The sequence below is a fragment of the Misgurnus anguillicaudatus genome, unplaced genomic scaffold (assembly GCF_027580225.2).
Source record: "Misgurnus anguillicaudatus unplaced genomic scaffold, ASM2758022v2 HiC_scaffold_54, whole genome shotgun sequence".
NCBI lineage: Eukaryota > Metazoa > Chordata > Actinopteri > Cypriniformes > Cobitidae > Misgurnus > Misgurnus anguillicaudatus.
Window position 1 is genome coordinate 16,434 of NW_027395304.1, and position 24,003 is coordinate 40,436.

At 37.1% G+C, this 24,003-nt stretch overlaps 1 long non-coding RNA gene, 3 other non-coding genes and 1 pseudogene across 8 annotated transcripts; all 5 read left to right on the forward strand.

The window, feature by feature from the left end:
- Positions 1-16: 16 nt before the first annotated feature.
- Positions 17-10,188, forward strand: LOC129435337 (uncharacterized). Of its 5 annotated transcripts, XR_012369010.1 has the most exons (12): positions 17-839; positions 5,289-5,483; positions 5,714-5,786; positions 7,071-7,143; positions 7,821-7,984; positions 8,075-8,977; positions 9,146-9,207; positions 9,370-9,431; positions 9,526-9,587; positions 9,756-9,817; positions 9,911-9,972; positions 10,066-10,188. It is a non-coding gene; the product is annotated as an uncharacterized lncRNA (long non-coding RNA). The 5 variants fall into 5 exon arrangements; XR_012369007.1 differs by having other exon boundaries at positions 8,075-9,207; XR_012369009.1 differs by having other exon boundaries at positions 9,146-9,431.
- Positions 4,902-5,092, forward strand: LOC129435371 (U2 spliceosomal RNA). Its single transcript, XR_008641269.1, has one exon. It is a non-coding gene; the product is annotated as a U2 spliceosomal RNA (small nuclear RNA).
- On the forward strand, positions 6,167-6,331 carry LOC129435338 (U1 spliceosomal RNA). Its single transcript, XR_008640909.2, has one exon. It is a non-coding gene; the product is annotated as a U1 spliceosomal RNA (small nuclear RNA).
- Positions 10,189-20,606: 10,418 nt separating the features above from the next.
- Positions 20,607-20,783, forward strand: LOC129434857 (U2 spliceosomal RNA; annotated as a pseudogene).
- Positions 20,784-21,857: 1,074 nt separating this feature from the next.
- Positions 21,858-22,022, forward strand: LOC129435369 (U1 spliceosomal RNA). The gene has a single exon (XR_008641126.1). It is a non-coding gene; the product is annotated as a U1 spliceosomal RNA (small nuclear RNA).
- The last annotated feature ends 1,981 nt before the right edge of the window (positions 22,023-24,003 follow it).

Sequence of the window (24,003 nt, forward strand, 5' to 3'; positions counted from 1 at the left end):
CATGTGAAGAATTGACAATAAATAATCTTTATCAAGTGTTATACATTAAAAAGTGGATAAGTAACAAAAATGTCACTCCTGACAGCTGATAAATTAATGTTTTTTTATAGCACCATTGAGGCGAGCACTTTTCAAGGCAAGATTCTTTATAGAACCTTATAAAAAGTTTCCATATAGTACCAAAAAACGGGTTCTGCTGTGGTTACATGCTGAGGAACCCTTATTTGGTACTTTTTAGGAGCATTTGTCTTAAGAGTGTTGCATAGGTTCGAAACTTTCAAACTTGAAACCAAATAGAAGGGTCACACTGTTTTTTTTTTTTGTGGAGTGGACATGAACAAGCTGCAGGCATTCAAATGTTATTTGTAATTTATTGTCTTATTTCATATTTAAAAAATAGCTATACAACTGGTGTTCCTCAATTTTAGGGCCTATTTTGTTTAGTATATCAGTTTTGTTCAGTTTTTTATGTGCATGCAAAAAGCAATCAGCAAGCAAATTAACTGAAGCTTTACCTTCATGTTCTTTTTGTGTAAGTGATAACTGTTTCTGTATGTATTTTATGTATTTGTATGTTTTTTACACGTATAGAGTGAAATGCACACGGTGAGGAATGGACCCAGACCTTCAGTGCCAGACCTCTGACCCGTTAACCTCCATCCCGACAGCCAGCACCTTCTCCGGCTCCCATTGCGGTATCGCTTCTCGGCTTTTTGGACAAGAACAAGTGGACACCGGGGACTACAAGTTTAAATGGATTTTTGACCTTCGGAAATGGAAGCGAGGCTTGCTCCGTCCACTCCGTTCATCGACTCGGGCGCTTTCCGGGCACAAATAAGGTGAGTTTAAAACCAGAGTTTGCTTCTTTTGTGCGTGGTTGCCAGTTTGGTTTCCAATCCGTGATCTATATGATGTTGCGCGTTCTATAATATGTTTCTCGTTCGCTCAGTACTTTTGTGTGTTTCTATTCCACGTAAAGCTAACACCAAAACGATTGTGGAGAGCGCTATATAGATTGTTTTCAAAGAAAAAACAACAACGAGAAACAAACCCATGTTAAAATGGGTCAAATTATTTAGGCGGAGCACGCTGTCGCGTTGAACAAAGACAATGGCGCGTGCACACAACGAATGTGTATTGTGGAAAAGTTTGGCCCATATGCAGGTTCGCATGTGTCTTCGGTGGATACTAAAAAGATAAACATCTGCCCGGTGATCTAGTTTGTAGACAATATTTTTATATATGCAATCGAAGTGAATTTAAACAAGCAAAAAATCGGCCAGTGGGGTAGGACAGTTTTTCTTGAAATAGTATTTATGGGAAAAGTTCACGACTTTTTTTCTTACCCTTTAGGCAGATTTATTTGCTTGTTTTAAGCATAAAATAATCATAAACAGGAAAACGAATTGTATAGGCGGAGCACACGGGTTTTTTTTTTCGTTCAAAGAAAAAAAGCAGCGTGGCACGGAAGGAATGTTTGACTGAAATGGAATTTCGCCCTCTATTTTCCTTACAAACATAAACCAGAGAGAAGGGCCTGATGGCATCGTGTTGTACCTTGTATTCGGTGATTGAAATCGAAAAAAAATCGAATAGATCTATATATAAACACAATTGTTTTGTCGAACAGAGACAATGGCGGCATGCTCCAGCGTCGCCTATATGCCCATTTCACAAAATGGCGGCTTTGACCGGAAGTAGGGAAAACATTTTACTGTAATGACGGGGGTCGTTGTCCAAAGTGTGCCCATTTGAAGAAGTACATACACGTTTTACTTCTCATTTCTTTAGACTGAATAATTGTTTCTTATTAATTCCAAAGTATGTGACGTGATGATCTAATCGTATGTGTTATTCCTCGTTTGCTTGCATGTGTAACCTTTGGTTAAAGGTATGAAAAGGAACCGACTAGGTCACCTGGGTTATTTATTCACACAGGAAAATAGATTGAACCCAAGAGAAAAAATAAACAAACAAAAAAGTTACAAAAATATGAAAAGGACCCTGCTGGTTCGGATGGGATTAAAGACAGAGACGTGACTCTCCAAAAATAGTACAAATTTATTTTTTACAGAAAGTGCTTAAAAATATTTAAAAGATAAAATTTACGGCCCACCGGTTATTTACCCACAATTGGAGAGACTAGATTAAATTCACTTTTTAACAGAAGGGACAAACCACACAGCAAATCAGTGCATAGTTCTTAAAAGCAGTGACGAACCAAAAATAAACCAAAACACACAAACATACTCTCGCCTTCTGTTTAAGTCTCAAAAACCACCGCTCAGATATTACATGTGGAAATAGTTATATAAATGGTACATACACTTATATACACACGTAAAGAAAGAAAAAAACTGCAGGACAGCAAAATACAGTTAACTCCCGATGACTATTTAAACAGCGTCCAAGCGGCTCACGGAGCAAAAATACAAAGCCTTTTAGTTTAATAAACTTCCACAAAAAATAAATATCAAATCCTTACGCAAACATGTATGCGACGAGACTTAAATCATGCAAAACATGAATGGTAACCAGACGTGCTTGTTGTGTACAGGGAGTGCATTTATTTGTAAACTTTTGCTAAATCAAAATGGTTTATTTTTTATTTTACTTTTTTACCTGGGTTTTTGGGAATACTTTTATATATTTCACAGCTATATAATTGGTTATAATAACGCACTTTTTGTTTATAAGCACGTTGAAATACATTAACACAGGATAATGCGGCAACAAATCAAATGTGCATTTAAATGCAACAAGCAAAATAAATAAAGCAAATCCATGCAAGCAAACGAGGAATAAAACACACCGCGATTAGAAAATCAGATCGCATACTTTGTAATTGAAAATAAATAATAATTAATTCTAAAGAAATAAGAAGTAAAATGTGTAAGTATTCCTCAAAATGTGCTTTGGACCAAGACCCCGTTCATCACAGCAAACGGGAGCAGACCCGAATAGGTATGTCTAGTTGTTTTATTTAAAATTTCCAGCCGTCTGTAAATTCATGTTTGGAAGAAAAAAGTAAATTAAGGTCTGTCTTGCTGTTATTGTCTTGTTTTCTAGTAAATATCTGACAATTCTTAAATCGACATGCATTTACTTGTTACGCAAAGTGGCTTAAGATGTTATGTATTGTAATAATTGAAATAAATTACAAAAATCAACAGGTTTATATTTAAAACAAGTAAAAATATCTGCCGGCGGGGTAAGAAAAATAAACTTAATTTCAGTTTCAACTTAATTCAATAATAATCTCAATTTAGGTTTATTTCCCTTAACCCACTGGCATATATTTTTACTTGATTTAGGCCTTAACCTATTACATTTTAGAATTTATTTCAGTAAACAAGACTTAAAATCTAAGCCACTTTGCTTAACAAGAAAATGCATCTCGATTTAAGAATTATTTTTTTACTCGAAAACAGGAAAAAAGTAGCAAGTAAACGAACAGATTTGGATGTTTAAAACACTTAAACACTTTTTTCACTCTACCCTTCATATTACAGCTGTCGAAAAACCACAGCAACGTCGACAGACCTGGAAGCATAGCTGTTTGCTTGTTGCGTTTAAATGGACATTTGATTTCTTTACCAGCATTGGATTTAGACCATTCAATGAGAATAGTTAACAGCGTTCATTATGATTGATAAGCCCTTAATGGAGAATGAAGTCTGCATACATTAAAAGCCTTATTTTATTCCAAAATGTATGCGACGAAACTTAAATCACGCAAAATATGAATGGTAACGAGACGTGCTTGTTGTGTACAGGGAGTGCATTTATTTGTAAACTTTTGCTAAATCAAAATGGTTTATTTTTTATTTGCTTTTTTTACCTGGGTTTTACCAGGTTCGCATTCCGGACATTTTTAATCCACAGTGTATGCAGTTATTTAGTAGAAAATGATATGCTGTTTTTTGGTAGAATTTTGTGTGAGCTAAAGAAAGTGATGCCAACCCAGCAAATACAAAAACGTTATAAAAACGTTTTGTGTTTGCTGGGAATACTTTTATATATTTCGCAGCTATATAATGAATTATAATAACGCACTTTTTGCTTATAAACAAATACATTGAAATACATTAACACGGAATGATGCGGCAACAAATCAAATGTGCAACAAGCTAAATAAATAAATAAATAGAAAATCAGATCGCATACTTTGTAATTGAAAATAAATAATAATTCATTCTAAAGAAATAAGAAGTAAAATGTGTAAGTATTCCTCAAAATGTGCTTTGGACTAAGACCCCCTTCATCACAGCAAACGGGAGCAGACCCGAATAGGTATGTCTAGTTATTTTGTTTAAAATTTCCAGCCGTCTGTAAATTCATGTTTGGAAGTTTTTGTCTTGTTTTCTAGTAAATATCTGACCATTCTTAAATCGAGATGCATTTACTTGTTAAGCAAAGTGGCTTAAGATATTATGTGTTGTAATAATTGAAATAAATTCTAAAAAGCAACAGGTTTATATTTAAAACAAGTAAAAATATCTGCCGGTGGGGTAAGAAAAATAAACTTAATTTCTGTTCCAACTTAATGCAATAATAAACTCAATTTAGGTTTATTTCCCTTAAACCACTGGCATATATTTTTACTTGATTTAGGCCTTAACCTATTACATTTTAGAATTTATTTCAGTAAACAAGACTTAAAATCTAAGCCACTTTGCTTAAGAAAATGCATCTCGATTTAAGAATTCTTTTTTACTCGAAAACAGGAAAAAAATACAAAGTAAACGAACAGATTTGGATGTTTAAAACACTTTAACACTTTTTTTTCACTCTACATATTCATATTACATACTACTTCATATTAGAGTTAAATGCCCGCTAGCCTCCACCCCGAAAGCCAGCGCCTTCGCCGGCTGCCCTTTGGCTGCGTCTATTGCGGTATCGCTTCTCGGCCTTTTGGCTAAGATCAAGTGTAGTATCTGTTCTTATCAGTTTAATGTCTGATACGTCTCCTACCCGGGGACTATACGTTAAATGGATTTTTGACCTTCGGAAATGGAAGCGGAGCTTGCTCCTTCCACTCCATGCATCGACGTGGTATTGCAGTGTTTCCATGAACGGTGCGCTCCCCTTCTCGGGGACAAATAAGTTAGGTAAAAATCAGAATTTGTTTCTTTTGTGCGTGAATGACAGAGTGTTTTTTAATTCGTGTGTTTTAAAAGTGCTGTGTATTCGTTGGCATTATTGGTTTAACGAAAAGCTTGCATGGAAATGAACACGCTGATAACGAAATGTTTTTGTAATGTATTTAATTATTTTCCTTACAGTTTGCGGAGGTGATACCAGGACGAATTAAACAGCCTCGACACAGCTGAAGGCGCAAGAAAATCGTACGAGACAGTTTGGGATGTTAAAAACACCTGAAAACTTTTTTTTCCACTACCCTTCATACTACAGCGGTCGAAAAACCACAGCAACGTCGACACGCCTGGAAGCATAGCTGTATTTGTTTAAGACAACGGGTAAAGTATTTTCTTGATTACCTAAATGACTTGCAGTAAGAACATATTTTAATTTATAATGATAACTCTGTCATCATTTATTCATCCTCGTGTTGTTTTCAACCTGTATGCATTCGTATTTTGGAGGTGACACGATGACGACTTAAACATCATCGACACAGCTGAAAAAGCGAACGAGACAGATTGGGATGTTCAAAACACCTGAAAACTTTTTTTTCACTGTACTACAGCTGTCGAAGAACCACAGCAACGTCGGCAGATCTGGAAGCATAGCTGTATTTGTTTAACTCACAACGACAACGGGTAAGTCATTGAGCCCTTGTGTTTTTATTTATCCACGTTCTAAAATTGCTATGCTTTCGTTGTTTCTCGATTGCTCTGTACATTTCTTTGTTTCTATTCCACGTAAAGTTACTTTGTAATAACGAAACGATATATTGAAATGCGCTATTTAAATCCATTTGATTTAAATTGTTTCACGTTTTTCTCTCTGCACGGTTTAACCGGGCTGGAAACGGAAAATGGGTAGATCTCGAAGAATATTTGGTTTCAGACCTGGCTTCGTGCGCCTTTCCACCTGGTCACACACAGTAATGAAATGGTAGTCGGACGGCCTTCGGGGGCGCCGTCGATGTGATCGGTCACAGGAAGATGCGGCCGTCTGGCCTCAAAGGCTGTTGCTCATACTTACCTGGCAGGGGAGATACCATGATCATGAAGGTGGTTCACCCAGGGCGAGGCTCAGCCATTGCACTCCGGTTGTGCTGACCCTTTGCGAATTCCCCAAATGTGGGAATCTCGACTGCAAAATTTCTGATAGTGGGGGACTGCGTTCGCGCTCTCCCCCGGCCTTTGTGTTAAAAATAGATTCGTTTGTCTTTTTACGGAAAATCCAAGAGACGCCTAACCACGGCACAAGAACGCATTGGTCATCAAAAAGCGGCTATTAAACGACTACATAACTTCTAATAGACCGCGAATATGTGTCTAGGCTAAAACAAGGCTTAATTTGGGCTGTCAGTGAAAATCTAATAGACGTTTGACCGTTCCCCAAGTATAGACTGGCCATTAAATAGAACCACAATCAAACAGCTACATGTCTAAGAGACATTCAACAAAATAATGCTTAGATGATTCTTTTACTTACAATGTAAGCGGTTCTCAGGAATGGCAATCATCCAAACTAATAAATTATAAAGCTTTTAAAAGAAAATGACAACCGTTAAACAACCTAGACAACGTTGGGCAGTACAAAATGCTTAGAAATACAAGACAAAACGAAATATTGTACATGAATGTACATTAAAACAAGCCAACAAATCTGCCAATGGGCTAAGACAATTTTTCTTGAATTAGGTGTTTAAATCTAGATTTGTTTCTAACCCCTTTGGCAGATTTATTTGCTTGTTTTAAGCCCAAATTCACTTAAATTTTATGTTTTTTCTCCCGAAAGGCTAGGCTTATTTTCTTATGTCCTTTTGCTCATCAAAATAATGCATCTTATTTTAAGACTTTTTAGATATTTGCATAGTTAAAAAGGATTTTTTGTGCAATGTATTCATTCATTCGCTACCCTTCATACTACAGCTGTCGAAAAACCACAGCAACGTCGACAGACCTGGAAGCAAAGCTGTATTTGTTTAACTTGCAAAGACAACGGGTAAAGTATTTTCTTGATTACCTAAATGACTTGCAGTAAGAAAATATTTCAATTTATAATAATGATAATTCTGTCATCATTTACTCATCCTCGTGTTGTTTTAAACCTGTATGCGTTCGTTTTTTCTGATTAACACAAAAGAAGATATTTTGAGGAATGATGGTAAACCCACAGCAGATAGTGACCATTGACTTCCATAGTAGGAATAAAAAAATATGATGAAATTTAATAGGTACCATCGACTGTGTGCTAACCATCATTTTTCAAAATATTTTCTTCATCATTTATCACGATACTTCCAAAATATTTTTTTTCCTACTATGGAAGTCAATGATAATGTATTTCATTATTTGCTTTACAAGCCTGAAAATGATAGGTTGGAATCCAGGCGACAGGATTCTATGGTAGTCAAAAACAGGCAAACAAGTAAAATAATCACCATTTACTTTTAAAGCATTTTGAAAATTGCTTGCTTATGCTGGGAGTAAAGGTATTTAATGCAGTGCGCATCCTGTTTAAAAGGTAAGGTATGGTTCTTTTAAAGCTGACACATTTGCCACATTAAAATAACAGAAATGTACTGTTTCAACATTTTGGAGCCGGTGTGTCTGTGTTCTTGGGGCACATCTAAATGTAATAGCAGAATTGCTTAATATTCTTTTCTATTTCTTGTATAGGTCAATTATGAGTGAAGAACCGTTCACCAAATGAAGACCACAGCCAGGTGACGGGATTGTGTGGTAATCACAAACAGGTTGAAAATTGAAGTTCTGTGTGTTCTTTTTGTACTTTATTTCTGCAGGTAAGCACCATACCGTAAGCTTCATTCCCTTTATGGCGGGTAAGGTTCATACTGTTTTATTCTTTTATACTGTTTTATTTTAAATCATTCAGTAAATGCAAAGTTAAACCGATGGTGTTTTTAATCTAGATTTAAAAGTGCCTACTGTTGAAACACATCTGATCTCATCTGAAGCTGATTCCAGCTATACAGGTTCATACTGTTGTATTCTTTTATACTGTTTTATTCGTACTGTTTTAAATCATTCAGTAAATCTAAAGTTAAACCGATCATACTGTTGTATTCTTTTAAACTGTTTTATTCGTACTGTTTTAAATCATTCAGTAAATGCAAAGTTAAACCGATCATACTGTTGTATTCTTTTATACTGTTTTATTCGTACTGTTTTAAATCATTCAGTAAATGCAAAGTTAAACCGATGTGTTTTTAATCTAGATTTAAAAGTGTCTTCTGTTGAAACACATCTGATCTCATTTGAAAGCTGATTCCAGCTACAGGTTCATACTGTTGTATTCTTTTATACTGTTTTATTCGTTCTGTTTTAAATCATTCAGTAAATGCAAAGTTAAACCGATCATACTGTTGTATTCTTTTATACTCTTTTATTCGTACTGTTTTATATTCTTCAGTAAATGCAAAGTTAAACCGATGTGTCTTTAATCTAGGTTTAAAAGTGCCCACTGTTGAAACCCATCTGATCTCATTTGAAAGCTGATTCCAGCTACAGGTTCATACTGTTGTATTCTTTTATACTGTTTTATTCGTACTGTTTTAAATCATTCAGTAAATCTAAAGTTAAACCGATCATACTGTTGTATTCTTTTAAACTGTTTTATTCGTACTGTTTTAAATCATTCAGTAAATGCAAAGTTAAACCGATCATACTGTTGTATTCTTTTATACTGTTTTATTCGTACTGTTTTAAATCATTCAGTAAATGCAAAGTTAAACCGATGTGTTTTTAATCTAGATTTAAAAGTGTCTTCTGTTGAAACACATCTGATCTCATTTGAAAGCTGATTCCAGCTACAGGTTCATACTGTTGTATTCTTTTATACTGTTTTATTCGTTCTGTTTTAAATCATTCAGTAAATGCAAAGTTAAACCGATCATACTGTTGTATTCTTTTATACTCTTTTATTCGTACTGTTTTATATTCTTCAGTAAATGCAAAGTTAAACCGATGTGTCTTTAATCTAGGTTTAAAAGTGCCCACTGTTGAAACACATCTGATCTCATTTGAAAGCTGATTCCAGCTACAGGTTCATACTGTTGTATTCTTTTATACTGTTTCATTCGTACTGTTTTAAATCATTCAGTAAATGCAAAGTTAAACCGATCATACTGTTGTATTCTTTTATAATGTTTTATTCGTACTGTTTATTCAGTAAATGCAAAGTTAAACCGTTGTGTCTTTAATCTAGATTTAAAAGTGCCTACTGTTGAAACACATCTGATCTCATCTGAAAGCTGATTCCAGCTACAGGTTTATACTGTTGTATTCTTTTATACTGTTTCATTCGTACTGTTTCAAATTCTTCAGTAAATGCAAAGTTAAACCGATGTGTCTTTAAATCTAGATTTAAAAGTGCCTACTGTTGAAACACATCTGATCTCATCTGAAAGCTGATTCCAGCTACAGGTTCATACTGTTGTATTCTTTTATACTGTTTTATTCATACTGTTTTAAATCATTCAGTAAATGCAAAGTTAAACCGATCATACTGTTGTATTCTTTTATACTGTTTTATTCGTACTGTTTTATATTCTTCCGTAAATGCAAAGTTAAATCGATGTGTCTTTAATCTAGGTTTAAAAGTGCCCACTGTTGAAACACATCTGATCTCATTTGAAAGCTTTTTCCAGCTACAGGTTCATACTGTTGTATTCTTTTATACTGTTTCATTCGTACTGTTTTAAATCATTCAGTAAATGCAAAGTTAAACTGATGTGTTTTTAATCTAGGTTTAAAAGTGCCTACTGTTGAAACACATCTGATCTCATCCGAAAGCTGATTCCAGCTACAGGTTCATACTGTTGTATTCTTTTATACTGTTTCATTCGTACTGTTTTAAATCATTCAGTAAATGCAAAGTTAAACCGTCGTGTTTTTCATCTAGATTTAAAAGTGTCTACCGTTGAAACACATCTGATCTCTTCTGAAAGCTGATTCCAGCTCCAGGTGGCATATTAACTGAATGCTGATGCACCTTGTATTTCGATTGCTTTGTATGCTTGAAACATGTGAAGAATTGACAATAAATAATCTTTATCAAGTGTTATACATTAAAAAGTGGATAAGTAACAAAAATGTCACTCCTGACAGCTGATAAATTAATGTTTTTTTATAGCACCATTGAGGCGAGCACTTTTCAAGGCAAGATTCTTTATAGAACCTTATAAAAAGTTTCCATATAGTACCAAAAAACGGGTTCTGCTGTGGTTACATGCTGAGGAACCCTTATTTGGTACTTTTTAGGAGCATTTGTCTTAAGAGTGTTGCATAGGTTCGAAACTTTCAAACTTGAAACCAAATAGAAGGGTCACACTGTTTTTTTTTTTTGTGGAGTGGACATGAACAAGCTGCAGGCATTCAAATGTTATTTGTAATTTATTGTCTTATTTCATATTTAAAAAATAGCTATACAACTGGTGTTCCTCAATTTTAGGGCCTATTTTGTTTAGTATATCAGTTTTGTTCAGTTTTTTATGTGCATGCAAAAAGCAATCAGCAAGCAAATTAACTGAAGCTTTACCTTCATGTTCTTTTTGTGTAAGTGATAACTGTTTCTGTATGTATTTTATGTATTTGTATGTTTTTTACACGTATAGAGTGAAATGCACACGGTGAGGAATGGACCCAGACCTTCAGTGCCAGACCTCTGACCCGTTAACCTCCATCCCGACAGCCAGCGCCTTCTCCGGCTCCCATTGCGGTATCGCTTCTCGGCTTTTTGGACAAGAACAAGTGGACACCGGGGACTACAAGTTTAAATGGATTTTTGACCTTCGGAAATGGAAGCGAGGCTTGCTCCGTCCACTCCGTTCATCGACTCGGGCGCTTTCCGGGCACAAATAAGGTGAGTTTAAAACCAGAGTTTGCTTCTTTTGTGCGTGGTTGCCAGTTTGGTTTCCAATCCGTGATCTATATGATGTTGCGCGTTCTATAATATGTTTCTCGTTCGCTCAGTACTTTTGTGTGTTTCTATTCCACGTAAAGCTAACACCAAAACGATTGTGGAGAGCGCTATATAGATTGTTTTCAAAGAAAAAACAACAACGAGAAACAAACCCATGTTAAAATGGGTCAAATTATTTAGGCGGAGCACGCTGTCGCGTTGAACAAAGACAATGGCGCGTGCACACAACGAATGTGTATTGTGGAAAAGTTTGGCCCATATGCAGGTTCGCATGTGTCTTCGGTGGATACTAAAAAGATAAACATCTGCCCGGTGATCTAGTTTGTAGACAATATTTTTATATATGCAATCGAAGTGAATTTAAACAAGCAAAAAATCGGCCAGTGGGGTAGGACAGTTTTTCTTGAAATAGTATTTATGGGAAAAGTTCACGACTTTTTTTCTTACCCTTTAGGCAGATTTATTTGCTTGTTTTAAGCATAAAATAATCATAAACAGGAAAACGAATTGTATAGGCGGAGCACACGGGTTTTTTTTTTCGTTCAAAGAAAAAAAGCAGCGTGGCACGGAAGGAATGTTTGACTGAAATGGAATTTCGCCCTCTATTTTCCTTACAAACATAAACCAGAGAGAAGGGCCTGATGGCATCGTGTTGTACCTTGTATTCGGTGATTGAAATCGAAAAAAAATCGAATAGATCTATATATAAACACAATTGTTTTGTCGAACAGAGACAATGGCGGCATGCTCCAGCGTCGCCTATATGCCCATTTCACAAAATGGCGGCTTTGACCGGAAGTAGGGAAAACATTTTACTGTAATGACGGGGGTCGTTGTCCAAAGTGTGCCCATTTGAAGAAGTACATACACGTTTTACTTCTCATTTCTTTAGACTGAATAATTGTTTCTTATTAATTCCAAAGTATGTGACGTGATGATCTAATCGTATGTGTTATTCCTCGTTTGCTTGCATGTGTAACCTTTGGTTAAAGGTATGAAAAGGAACCGACTAGGTCACCTGGGTTATTTATTCACACAGGAAAATAGATTGAACCCAAGAGAAAAAATAAACAAACAAAAAAGTTACAAAAATATGAAAAGGACCCTGCTGGTTCGGATGGGATTAAAGACAGAGACGTGACTCTCCAAAAATAGTACAAATTTATTTTTTACAGAAAGTGCTTAAAAATATTTAAAAGATAAAATTTACGGCCCACCGGTTATTTACCCACAATTGGAGAGACTAGATTAAATCCACTTTTTAACAGAAGGGACAAACCACACAGCAAATCAGTGCATAGTTCTTAAAAGCAGTGACGAACCAAAAATAAACCAAAACACACAAACATACTCTCGCCTTCTGTTTAAGTCTCAAAAACCACCGCTCAGATATTACATGTGGAAATAGTTATATAAATGGTACATACACTTATATACACACGTAAAGAAAGAAAAAAACTGCAGGACAGCAAAATACAGTTAACTCCCGATGACTATTTAAACAGCGTCCAAGCGGCTCACGGAGCAAAAATACAAAGCCTTTTAGTTTAATAAACTTCCACAAAAAATAAATATCAAATCCTTACGCAAACATGTATGCGACGAGACTTAAATCATGCAAAACATGAATGGTAACCAGACGTGCTTGTTGTGTACAGGGAGTGCATTTATTTGTAAACTTTTGCTAAATCAAAATGGTTTATTTTTTATTTTACTTTTTTACCTGGGTTTTTGGGAATACTTTTATATATTTCACAGCTATATAATTGGTTATAATAACGCACTTTTTGTTTATAAGCACGTTGAAATACATTAACACAGGATAATGCGGCAACAAATCAAATGTGCATTTAAATGCAACAAGCAAAATAAATAAAGCAAATCCATGCAAGCAAACGAGGAATAAAACACACCGCGATTAGAAAATCAGATCGCATACTTTGTAATTGAAAATAAATAATAATTAATTCTAAAGAAATAAGAAGTAAAATGTGTAAGTATTCCTCAAAATGTGCTTTGGACCAAGACCCCGTTCATCACAGCAAACGGGAGCAGACCCGAATAGGTATGTCTAGTTGTTTTATTTAAAATTTCCAGCCGTCTGTAAATTCATGTTTGGAAGAAAAAAGTAAATTAAGGTCTGTCTTGCTGTTATTGTCTTGTTTTCTAGTAAATATCTGACAATTCTTAAATCGACATGCATTTACTTGTTACGCAAAGTGGCTTAAGATGTTATGTATTGTAATAATTGAAATAAATTACAAAAATCAACAGGTTTATATTTAAAACAAGTAAAAATATCTGCCGGCGGGGTAAGAAAAATAAACTTAATTTCAGTTTCAACTTAATTCAATAATAAACTCAATTTAGGTTTATTTCCCTTAACCCACTGGCATATATTTTTACTTGATTTAGGCCTTAACCTATTACATTTTAGAATTTATTTCAGTAAACAAGACTTAAAATCTAAGCCACTTTGCTTAACAAGAAAATGCATCTCGATTTAAGAATTATTTTTTTACTCGAAAACAGGAAAAAAGTAGCAAGTAAACGAACAGATTTGGATGTTTAAAACACTTAAACACTTTTTTTCACTCTACCCTTCATATTACAGCTGTCGAAAAACCACAGCAACGTCGACAGACCTGGAAGCATAGCTGTTTGCTTGTTGCGTTTAAATGGACATTTGATTTCTTTACCAGCATTGGATTTAGACCATTCAATGAGAATAGTTAACAGCGTTCATTATGATTGATAAGCCCTTAATGGAGAATGAAGTCTGCATACATTAAAAGCCTTATTTTATTCCAAAATGTATGCGACGAAACTTAAATCACGCAAAATATGAATGGTAACGAGACGTGCTTGTTGTGTACAGGGAGTGCATTTATTTGTAAACTTTTGCTAAATCAAAATGGTTTATTTTTTATTTGCTTTTTTTACCTGGGTTTTACCAGGTTCGCATTCCGGACATTTTTAATCCACAGTGTATGCAGTTATTTAGTAGAAAATGATATGCTGTTTTTTGGTAGAATTTTGTGTGAGCTAAAGAAAGTGATGCCAACCCAGCAAATACAAAAACGTTATAAAAACGTTTTGTGTTTGCTGGGAATACTTTTATATATTTCGCAGCTATATAATGAATTATAATAACGCACTTTTTGCTTATAAACAAATACATTGAAATACATTAACACGGAATGATGCGGCAACAAATCAAATGTGCAACAAGCTAAATAAATAAATAAATAGAAAATCAGATCGCATACTTTGTAATTGAAAATAAATAATAATTCATTCTAAAGAAATAAGAAGTAAAATGTGTAAGTATTCCTCAAAATGTGCTTTGGACTAAGACCCCCTTCATCACAGCAAACGGGAGCAGACCCGAATAGGTATGTCTAGTTATTTTGTTTAAAATTTCCAGCCGTCTGTAAATTCATGTTTGGAAGTTTTTGTCTTGTTTTCTAGTAAATATCTGACCATTCTTAAATCGAGATGCATTTACTTGTTAAGCAAAGTGGCTTAAGATATTATGTGTTGTAATAATTGAAATAAATTCTAAAAAGCAACAGGTTTATATTTAAAACAAGTAAAAATATCTGCCGGTGGGGTAAGAAAAATAAACTTAATTTCTGTTCCAACTTAATGCAATAATAAACTCAATTTAGGTTTATTTCCCTTAAACCACTGGCATATATTTTTACTTGATTTAGGCCTTAACCTATTACATTTTAGAATTTATTTCAGTAAACAAGACTTAAAATCTAAGCCACTTTGCTTAAGAAAATGCATCTCGATTTAAGAATTCTTTTTTACTCGAAAACAGGAAAAAAATACAAAGTAAACGAACAGATTTGGATGTTTAAAACACTTTAACACTTTTTTTTCACTCTACCCTTCATATTACATACTACTTCATATTAGAGTTAAATGCCCGCTAGCCTCCACCCCGAAAGCCAGCGCCTTCGCCGGCTGCCCTTTGGCTGCGTCTATTGCGGTATCGCTTCTCGGCCTTTTGGCTAAGATCAAGTGTCTGGCCACAAGGGGGAGTGATCGCCTCATTGCAGGTTTTTGGGTTTTTGCTTACCCATAGCTTAAACCACATATCTGTGAAGAGGTATATATATATTGCTTTTGCTTGCTTTTTTCGCTTGCTTTTGCTTTTACTTATTTATTTTTCAGGTTTTAAAGAAGACTCTGCATTTGTACAACGATCGTTTTAAGGTAAGTTTGAATTTGTAAAGTGTTTATTGGTTTTAGTGTGTTTTAGTACATTTTAAGCTGTTGGTGCCTCCAACATGTCGGCTGCTCGTGCCGGCGTGCGGAGGCACCACAGCGTGCGGTTTTTATTTAAAGAAGTTGAGGGTAAGCTCCTGGGGATGTCACGTCTTGACTTCTCCAGGAAGTTTGTCCAAAAAGCCCTCAACTTCAAAGCTACAGATATTAATTGTTTGATGACGTTGCCTTTTAACAAAGGCTTTGATTTGAGTTTTAATAGTGCTTCCTTGCTTATTGATTTCTGGCAAAGATTTGAGGTTGTAAAGGCCCAGTTCTCTATGTTTACTGTGGAAAGGCTTTCTGATAACACACTTAAAACTGTGATTGTCAGGATGTTTAATGAAACAGTGACTGGAGAAGACATTTGTGTTTGGCTGGGTAGATTTTGCACTGTTCGTGGCCCGCCTATCAAAGTGCTTGATGAGGATGGCATTTGGAACTGCTCCTGGCGAATTCCCATCAAACAATGGGAAGACGCTGGGGGCTACCTAGGCCTGAGACATCTGCCTTCAATGATTGTGCTGGGAGAAAACAGGGGCTACATTCACTATCAGGGGATGCCCAAACTGTGTAGGAAGTGTGGAAGTATGGGGCATCTCGCTGAAGCATGCCAGGAATTAATATGTGGGAAGTGCAGAGAAACTGGTCATACTTTTGAAGAATGTACCAATGGCAGGAGGTGCAATCTTTGTGGAGATTCAAACCATCTCTACAGAGATTGCCCAAAAAGCTTTGCCAACAAGCTTAAGGCACCCAAGATGGCCGCCCCACATGGCCAACAAACACAAGAACAAAGGGAGGAGGAGGCGGTCCCTGAGGTTTTGGCGGGAAATTCAAAATCCCAGCCAGCTTCAGGGATTGGGCAAGATGGAGGAAGTGGGGTGGCCCCAGGGGCGGAGTCAAATGTTTTAAAGGAACTTGGGGAGGAAGAGAAAGACAATGAAAGTGATGAAACAGTTTCCAGCATGATCACTGTGCCTGAGGTGAGTACTAATTCTAGTGGGAGTGAAACCGATTGTTCACTCCCAAGTGCTCAAGTGCAGAAAAGGCCTGCGGGATCTCCTTTGTCCAAGACAGAGGAGAAAAAGCTTCGGGCCACACAGCAACCAGATAGTTCCTCTTTGGAAGATCTGGATCGGGTGTGGCCCCAAGAATCCCCCAATGAGGTCTCTTTTCTTCAAATTAGGCTAAGAACATCATCGCCCAAGGAGCCACAAGAGAGTGTCTCTGTGGTTCCTCAGGAACAAATTGTCTGCTCTCCTGTCTCCAATACCGTGGGGATAAAGGAAGAGCAAGTTTCCCAAGAAATTTTATGATTTTCAATTATCTGTAGTTTTATTTGGATAATGTTTCTCTTTTAAAGTTCATGCTTTTTAAAACCTTACTGCTCATGGCCCTCACTGTCTCTACAATCAATGTGAGAAGTGTGAGGACTAACATCCGAGCACAGAGTGTTTTATCCCTTTTAAAGTCTTTTAAGTCAGATGTGTTTTTATTGCAAGAGTGTTCTCTGCCCTTTTTAACTAATTATAGAAGGTGGGAGGAACTATGGACCCCAGGACCCTCACTGTGGAGTGGATCAAATTTTAATAAATCAGATGGTGTTGCAATTTTAATAAATAATCCTAACATCTTGGTGAAGGGCAGCACGGTGGTGAGGGACGGACGGGCCATTTTAGCAAATCTGACTTTTTTCGACAGGGATTTTAAGATTCTCAACGTGTATGGTTTTACAGAAAAAAATGAAAGGCATGAACTTTTAGAGGTTTTGCAGCCTCATATGCTAGGTAGGGCTCCCCTGGTGGTGGCAGGGGATTTTAATTGTGTTTTAAGCCAAAAGGATAGGAAGAGGGTAGGGGAAGATTTTAAGGTAGATAAAACATCGGTTTTATTGCAGGGTTTAGTGAGAGATTTTAAGTTAGTCGACTGTTTTAAACTAATGCATCAGAGAGAGGAGGGCTTCACCTGGTTCAGTGGTGATGGCACCAAAGCCTCTCGAATCGACTATGTTTTTACAAGAGACTGCCCGCCAACCGATGCTACATTGACCCCCCTGTTCTTTTCTGATCACATGATGCTGTCTTGCACCCTTTCACTGCCCACTGGTGTGACGGTAGGGGGAGGGCTGTGGAAGCTGAACTGTTCCCTTCTCGAGGATGAGGAGGTAGTTAGAGAATATAGGGAGCAGTTTAGCCAATGGCAGACCCTCCAAGACTTTTATGATTCACGTACACAATGGTGGGAGATGGTAAAAGACAGGACAAGGCAATTTTTTAGAAAAATAGGAAAGATGAAAAAAGACAGGGAGAAAAGACACATGATGGGGCTGCAAAAAAGACTGCAGAGGTATTTTAATCTTTTAAATGAAGGATTGGATTTTAGTCAAGAAATCAAAGAAGTTAAAGAGGAAATGTCAGCTTTAAGTGAAACTCAAAGCAAAGGAGTAATTTTAAGAAGTAGAGAAAGAGATATTGAGGAAGGGGAAAAATGCACCAGATATTTTTTTAAGAAGATTGTTACAAAGGCTAAAGCAATAACATCACTAAAAACAGGTGGGAGGGAAGTGCATACAACAAAAGAAATTTTAAATGGAGTGACGGAATTCTATGAAAGTTTATATTGCAATAAAGAAGTAGAAAACGAGACAATAAAGGAAGTTTTAGAGTTTGTAGAAAAAAAGGTAAGTTGTGAAAATGTGTTTTTATCTCAAGATTTAACCATTTTAGAATTACATACTGCTCTTAAAGGTTTTAAACGAGGGAAGTCCCCAGGAATGGATGGACTCCCCCTGGAGTTTTATGTGACGTTTTGGGATATTTTAGCACATGATTTATTGACGGTTTTTAAGGAATTTGAGACTCTAGACAAACTTCCTGACAGCTTCAGAATAGGGATAGTTTCACTTTTACATAAGAAAGGAGACAAGACTGACCTTAAGACGTGGCGACCAATCACACTTTTAAATTTTGACATTAAACTTTTTAGTAAAATTTTAGCAACACGAATGTCTACTGTTTTAGAGGACGTAATCCACCCGGATCAAGCATGTGCTGTGCCCGGGAGGAAGATCACGGACAGTCTGGTGCTGATTAGAGATGCCATCTGTTTTGCGAGAGACAGAAACATTCGGCTAGCAGTCCTAAATTTAGATTTTGAAAAAGCATTCGACCGGGTCTCGCACAAGTATCTGTTTCAGGTACTGGAAAAAATGGGTTTCCCAGGGAGATTCATAGCTTGGGTGGGATTGCTGTACAACGGCTTAGTCAGCAGAATTCTAGTTAACGGGCATCTTTCCAAAGCTGTAAATATTTGCAGCGGCGTCCGTCAGGGGTGTCCTTTATCTCCCCTCCTGTATGTGGCATGTATGGAACCACTGGCACAGATCTTGAGAAGGGATAAATGGATTAAAGGACTAGACGTGCCTGGGACTGGTGGACTGACAGCGACCTGTGTTTTATATATGGATGACGTAACCCTTTTAACAACTGATGTTTTATCTTTACGAAGAGCAATGGACTTGACTGACTGGTACGGTCGGGCCTCAGGCGCTAAACTCAACAGAAGTAAGTCTGAGGCCCTGCTCTTCGGGCCGTGGGGAAACATTGACACAGGAGGACTGGATGTGGATTTTAAAGAAACAGACCTAAAAATTTTAGGAGTTAAATTTGACAAGGAGGGTGGTGGACGGGGAAACTGGACTGACTTGTTAGGGAAAGTTAGGAAAAGACTGGGGTTTTGGGGACAAAGACAGTTGACATTACATGGAAAAGTGTTGATTTTTAAAGCTGTAATTTTACCATTGCTTTTACTTGTATGTTCTGTTTTTAGTCCTCCTAAACAATTTTTTACAGACGTGGAGAGGGCCGTGTTTTATTTCCTGTGGGGGTCCAAATGGGAACGTCTAAAGAGAGAGGTCGTAAAGAAAAGACCAGAAAATGGTGGGATAGGCCTCCCAGACCCACAACTGTTTTTAACAAGCCGATTTACTGCACTGCACATTAGTTATGCAGTGACCCCATCCAACGAGAACAAGACGACAGCTATGGTCAGATATTGGATGGGGTCCTACCTGAGATTTTTAAAAGTTTTACCAGTTGATTTAAAAACTCCAGTATCTTTTAATTTGCCCCAACAGTACAGTTTTATCAAGACATTTTTAAAGAAATATATTTTAGAGACTCAAGATGTAAATATTTTAACAAATCACAAATCTCTTGTCTCTCTTGTACAGGACCGGGAGTCAGTGAGCCCAGTTCCAGGCCTCACTTTAGAGGAGGCCAAACAAGTATGGAGGAACGCTGCCCACCCCGCTCTTCAGAACAGACACAAAGATTTGGCGTGGTTGGTGGCCCATGAGATCCTCCCAGTCAGGGCGGTAATGCACTCCCGGGGTATGGCCAAGAACCCAGTCTGTCCACAGACTGGGTGTAATCTACCAGAGACTGTTCGACATCTGCTCTGGGAGTGCGGTAATGCGAGGGACCTGTGGGCCAGAACCGGTCCCCTGTTTTTCCCGTGCCTGCCAGCAGGTGGGGTCCAGATGGACTACAAGCTCGCAGTCCTGGGGGTGGGTCGGGGCCTGAGGGTGTTGTCAGCACAAGAGTTCACCTCGCTCTGGCTCACCCTAAATGCCATTAAGGACACCATCTGGACCACCAGGAACCTGCTGGTGGGGAAACGTGTTACGGTGCCCCTCCACGCACGCGAGCGGATGGTCAGAACGGTGTTGCAGGGGCACCGGACATAATCATTCGGACGAAGGGGCCGGGGTCACACAGGGAGGTCCCCGCTTGCCACCGTGCCGGGCTGCCCGTAGATGCACCCAGACCATCACCGGCTACGGGAACAGCGGGCCAGCGGGCCGGAGGGTGGGGATCTCCGCTGGGCACCAGGGAAAAAATAAAAATAAAAAAAGTTTGTTCTGTAGAGTGGGGTGATGGCCACGTTGGTAAGGGCTCACCCCGGCCCTGGACAATAAAGGACTTTTTAAATTGATTTAGGTTGTTGTTTTACAATTGTTAAAAACTTCATGCATTGTTTTATTCTTAAACTCATTGGCTTTTTACCCTTTTAACACCCAGAAAAGATTTTAATAGTCCTATCTCTTTAAAAAAGTCTTAAATGTTATTTATTGTCTGACGTTTTAAAGATATTTTATTGAAATTAATGACTGTGACTGTGAATGTGAGTGTTTCTTTAAAGCCATGTTTGTTTTTGAAAAAAAGATGTGATGACAATAAAAAAATTTTCGAAAGAAAAAAAAATCTGTTCTTATCAGTTTAATGTCTGATACGTCTCCTACCCGGGGACTATACGTTAAATGGATTTTTGACCTTCGGAAATGGAAGCGGAGCTTGCTCCTTCCACTCCATGCATCGACGTGGTATTGCAGTGTTTCCATGAACGGTGCGCTCCCCTTCTCGGGGACAAATAAGTTAGGTAAAAATCAGAATTTGTTTCTTTTGTGCGTGAATGACAGAGTGTTTTTTAATTCGTGTGTTTTAAAAGTGCTGTGTATTCGTTGGCATTATTGGTTTAACGAAAAGCTTGCATGGAAATGAACACGCTGATAACGAAATGTTTTTGTAATGTATTTAATTATTTTCCTTACAGTTTGCGGAGGTGATACCAGGACGAATTAAACAGCCTCGACACAGCTGAAGGCGCAAGAAAATCGTACGAGACAGTTTGGGATGTTAAAAACACCTGAAAACTTTTTTTTCCACTACCCTTCATACTACAGCGGTCGAAAAACCACAGCAACGTCGACACGCCTGGAAGCATAGCTGTATTTGTTTAAGACAACGGGTAAAGTATTTTCTTGATTACCTAAATGACTTGCAGTAAGAACATATTTTAATTTATAATGATAACTCTGTCATCATTTATTCATCCTCGTGTTGTTTTCAACCTGTATGCATTCGTATTTTGGAGGTGACACGATGACGACTTAAACATCATCGACACAGCTGAAAAAGCGAACGAGACAGATTGGGATGTTCAAAACACCTGAAAACTTTTTTTTCACTGTACTACAGCTGTCGAAGAACCACAGCAACGTCGGCAGATCTGGAAGCATAGCTGTATTTGTTTAACTCACAACGACAACGGGTAAGTCATTGAGCCCTTGTGTTTTTATTTATCCACGTTCTAAAATTGCTATGCTTTCGTTGTTTCTCGATTGCTCTGTACATTTCTTTGTTTCTATTCCACGTAAAGTTACTTTGTAATAACGAAACGATATATTGAAATGCGCTATTTAAATCCATTTGATTTAAATTGTTTCACGTTTTTCTCTCTGCACGGTTTAACCGGGCTGGAAACGGAAAATGGGTAGATCTCGAAGAATATTTGGTTTCAGACCTGGCTTCGTGCGCCTTTCCACCTGGTCACACACAGTAATGAAATGGTAGTCGGACGGCCTTCGGGGGCGCCGTCGATGTGATCGGTCACAGGAAGATGCGGCCGTCTGGCCTCAAAGGCTGTTGCTCATACTTACCTGGCAGGGGAGATACCATGATCATGAAGGTGGTTCACCCAGGGCGAGGCTCAGCCATTGCACTCCGGTTGTGCTGACCCTTTGCGAATTCCCCAAATGTGGGAATCTCGACTGCAAAATTTCTGATAGTGGGGGACTGCGTTCGCGCTCTCCCCTGGCCTTTGTGTTAAAAATAGATTCGTTTGTCTTTTTACGGAAAATCCAAGAGACGCCTAACCACGGCACAAGAACGCATTGGTCATCAAAAAGCGGCTATTAAACGACTACATAACTTCTAATAGACCGCGAATATGTGTCTAGGCTAAAACAAGGCTTAATTTGGGCTGTCAGTGAAAATCTAATAGACGTTTGACCGTTCCCCAAGTATAGACTGGCCATTAAATAGAACCACAATCAAACAGCTACATGTCTAAGAGACATTCAACAAAATAATGCTTAGATGATTCTTTTACTTACAATGTAAGCGGTTCTCAGGAATGGCAATCATCCAAACTAATAAATTATAAAGCTTTTAAAAGAAAATGACAACCGTTAAACAACCTAGACAACGTTGGGCAGTACAAAATGCTTAGAAATACAAGACAAAACGAAATATTGTACATGAATGTACATTAAAACAAGCCAACAAATCTGCCAATGGGCTAAGACAATTTTTCTTGAATTAGGTGTTTAAATCTAGATTTGTTTCTAACCCCTTTGGCAGATTTATTTGCTTGTTTTAAGCCCAAATTCACTTAAATTTTATGTTTTTTCTCCCGAAAGGCTAGGCTTATTTTCTTATGTCCTTTTGCTCATCAAAATAATGCATCTTATTTTAAGACTTTTTAGATATTTGCATAGTTAAAAAGGATTTTTTGTGCAATGTATTCATTCATTCGCTACCCTTCATACTACAGCTGTCGAAAAACCACAGCAACGTCGACAGACCTGGAAGCAAAGCTGTATTTGTTTAACTTGCAAAGACAACGGGTAAAGTATTTTCTTGATTACCTAAATGACTTGCAGTAAGAAAATATTTCAATTTATAATAATGATAATTCTGTCATCATTTACTCATCCTCGTGTTGTTTTAAACCTGTATGCGTTCGTTTTTTCTGATTAACACAAAAGAAGATATTTTGAGGAATGATGGTAAACCCACAGCAGATAGTGACCATTGACTTCCATAGTAGGAATAAAAAAATATGATGAAATTTAATAGGTACCATCGACTGTGTGCTAACCATCATTTTTCAAAATATTTTCTTCATCATTTATCACGATACTTCCAAAATATTTTTTTTCCTACTATGGAAGTCAATGATAATGTATTTCATTATTTGCTTTACAAGCCTGAAAATGATAGGTTGGAATCCAGGCGACAGGATTCTATGGTAGTCAAAAACAGGCAAACAAGTAAAATAATCACCATTTACTTTTAAAGCATTTTGAAAATTGCTTGCTTATGCTGGGAGTAAAGGTATTTAATGCAGTGCGCATCCTGTTTAAAAGGTAAGGTATGGTTCTTTTAAAGCTGACACATTTGCCACATTAAAATAACAGAAATGTACTGTTTCAACATTTTGGAGCCGGTGTGTCTGTGTTCTTGGGGCACATCTAAATGTAATAGCAGAATTGCTTAATATTCTTTTCTATTTCTTGTATAGGTCAATTATGAGTGAAGAACCGTTCACCAAATGAAGACCACAGCCAGGTGACGGGATTGTGTGGTAATCACAAACAGGTTGAAAATTGAAGTTCTGTGTGTTCTTTTTGTACTTTATTTCTGCAGGTAAGCACCATACCGTAAGCTTCATTCCCTTTATGGCGGGTAAGGTTCATACTGTTTTATTCTTTTATACTGTTTTATTTTAAATCATTCAGTAAATGCAAAGTTAAACCGATGGTGTTTTTAATCTAGATTTAAAAGTGCCTACTGTTGAAACACATCTGATCTCATCTGAAGCTGATTCCAGCTATACAGGTTCATACTGTTGTATTCTTTTATACTGTTTTATTCGTACTGTTTTAAATCATTCAGTAAATCTAAAGTTAAACCGATCATACTGTTGTATTCTTTTAAACTGTTTTATTCGTACTGTTTTAAATCATTCAGTAAATGCAAAGTTAAACCGATCATACTGTTGTATTCTTTTATA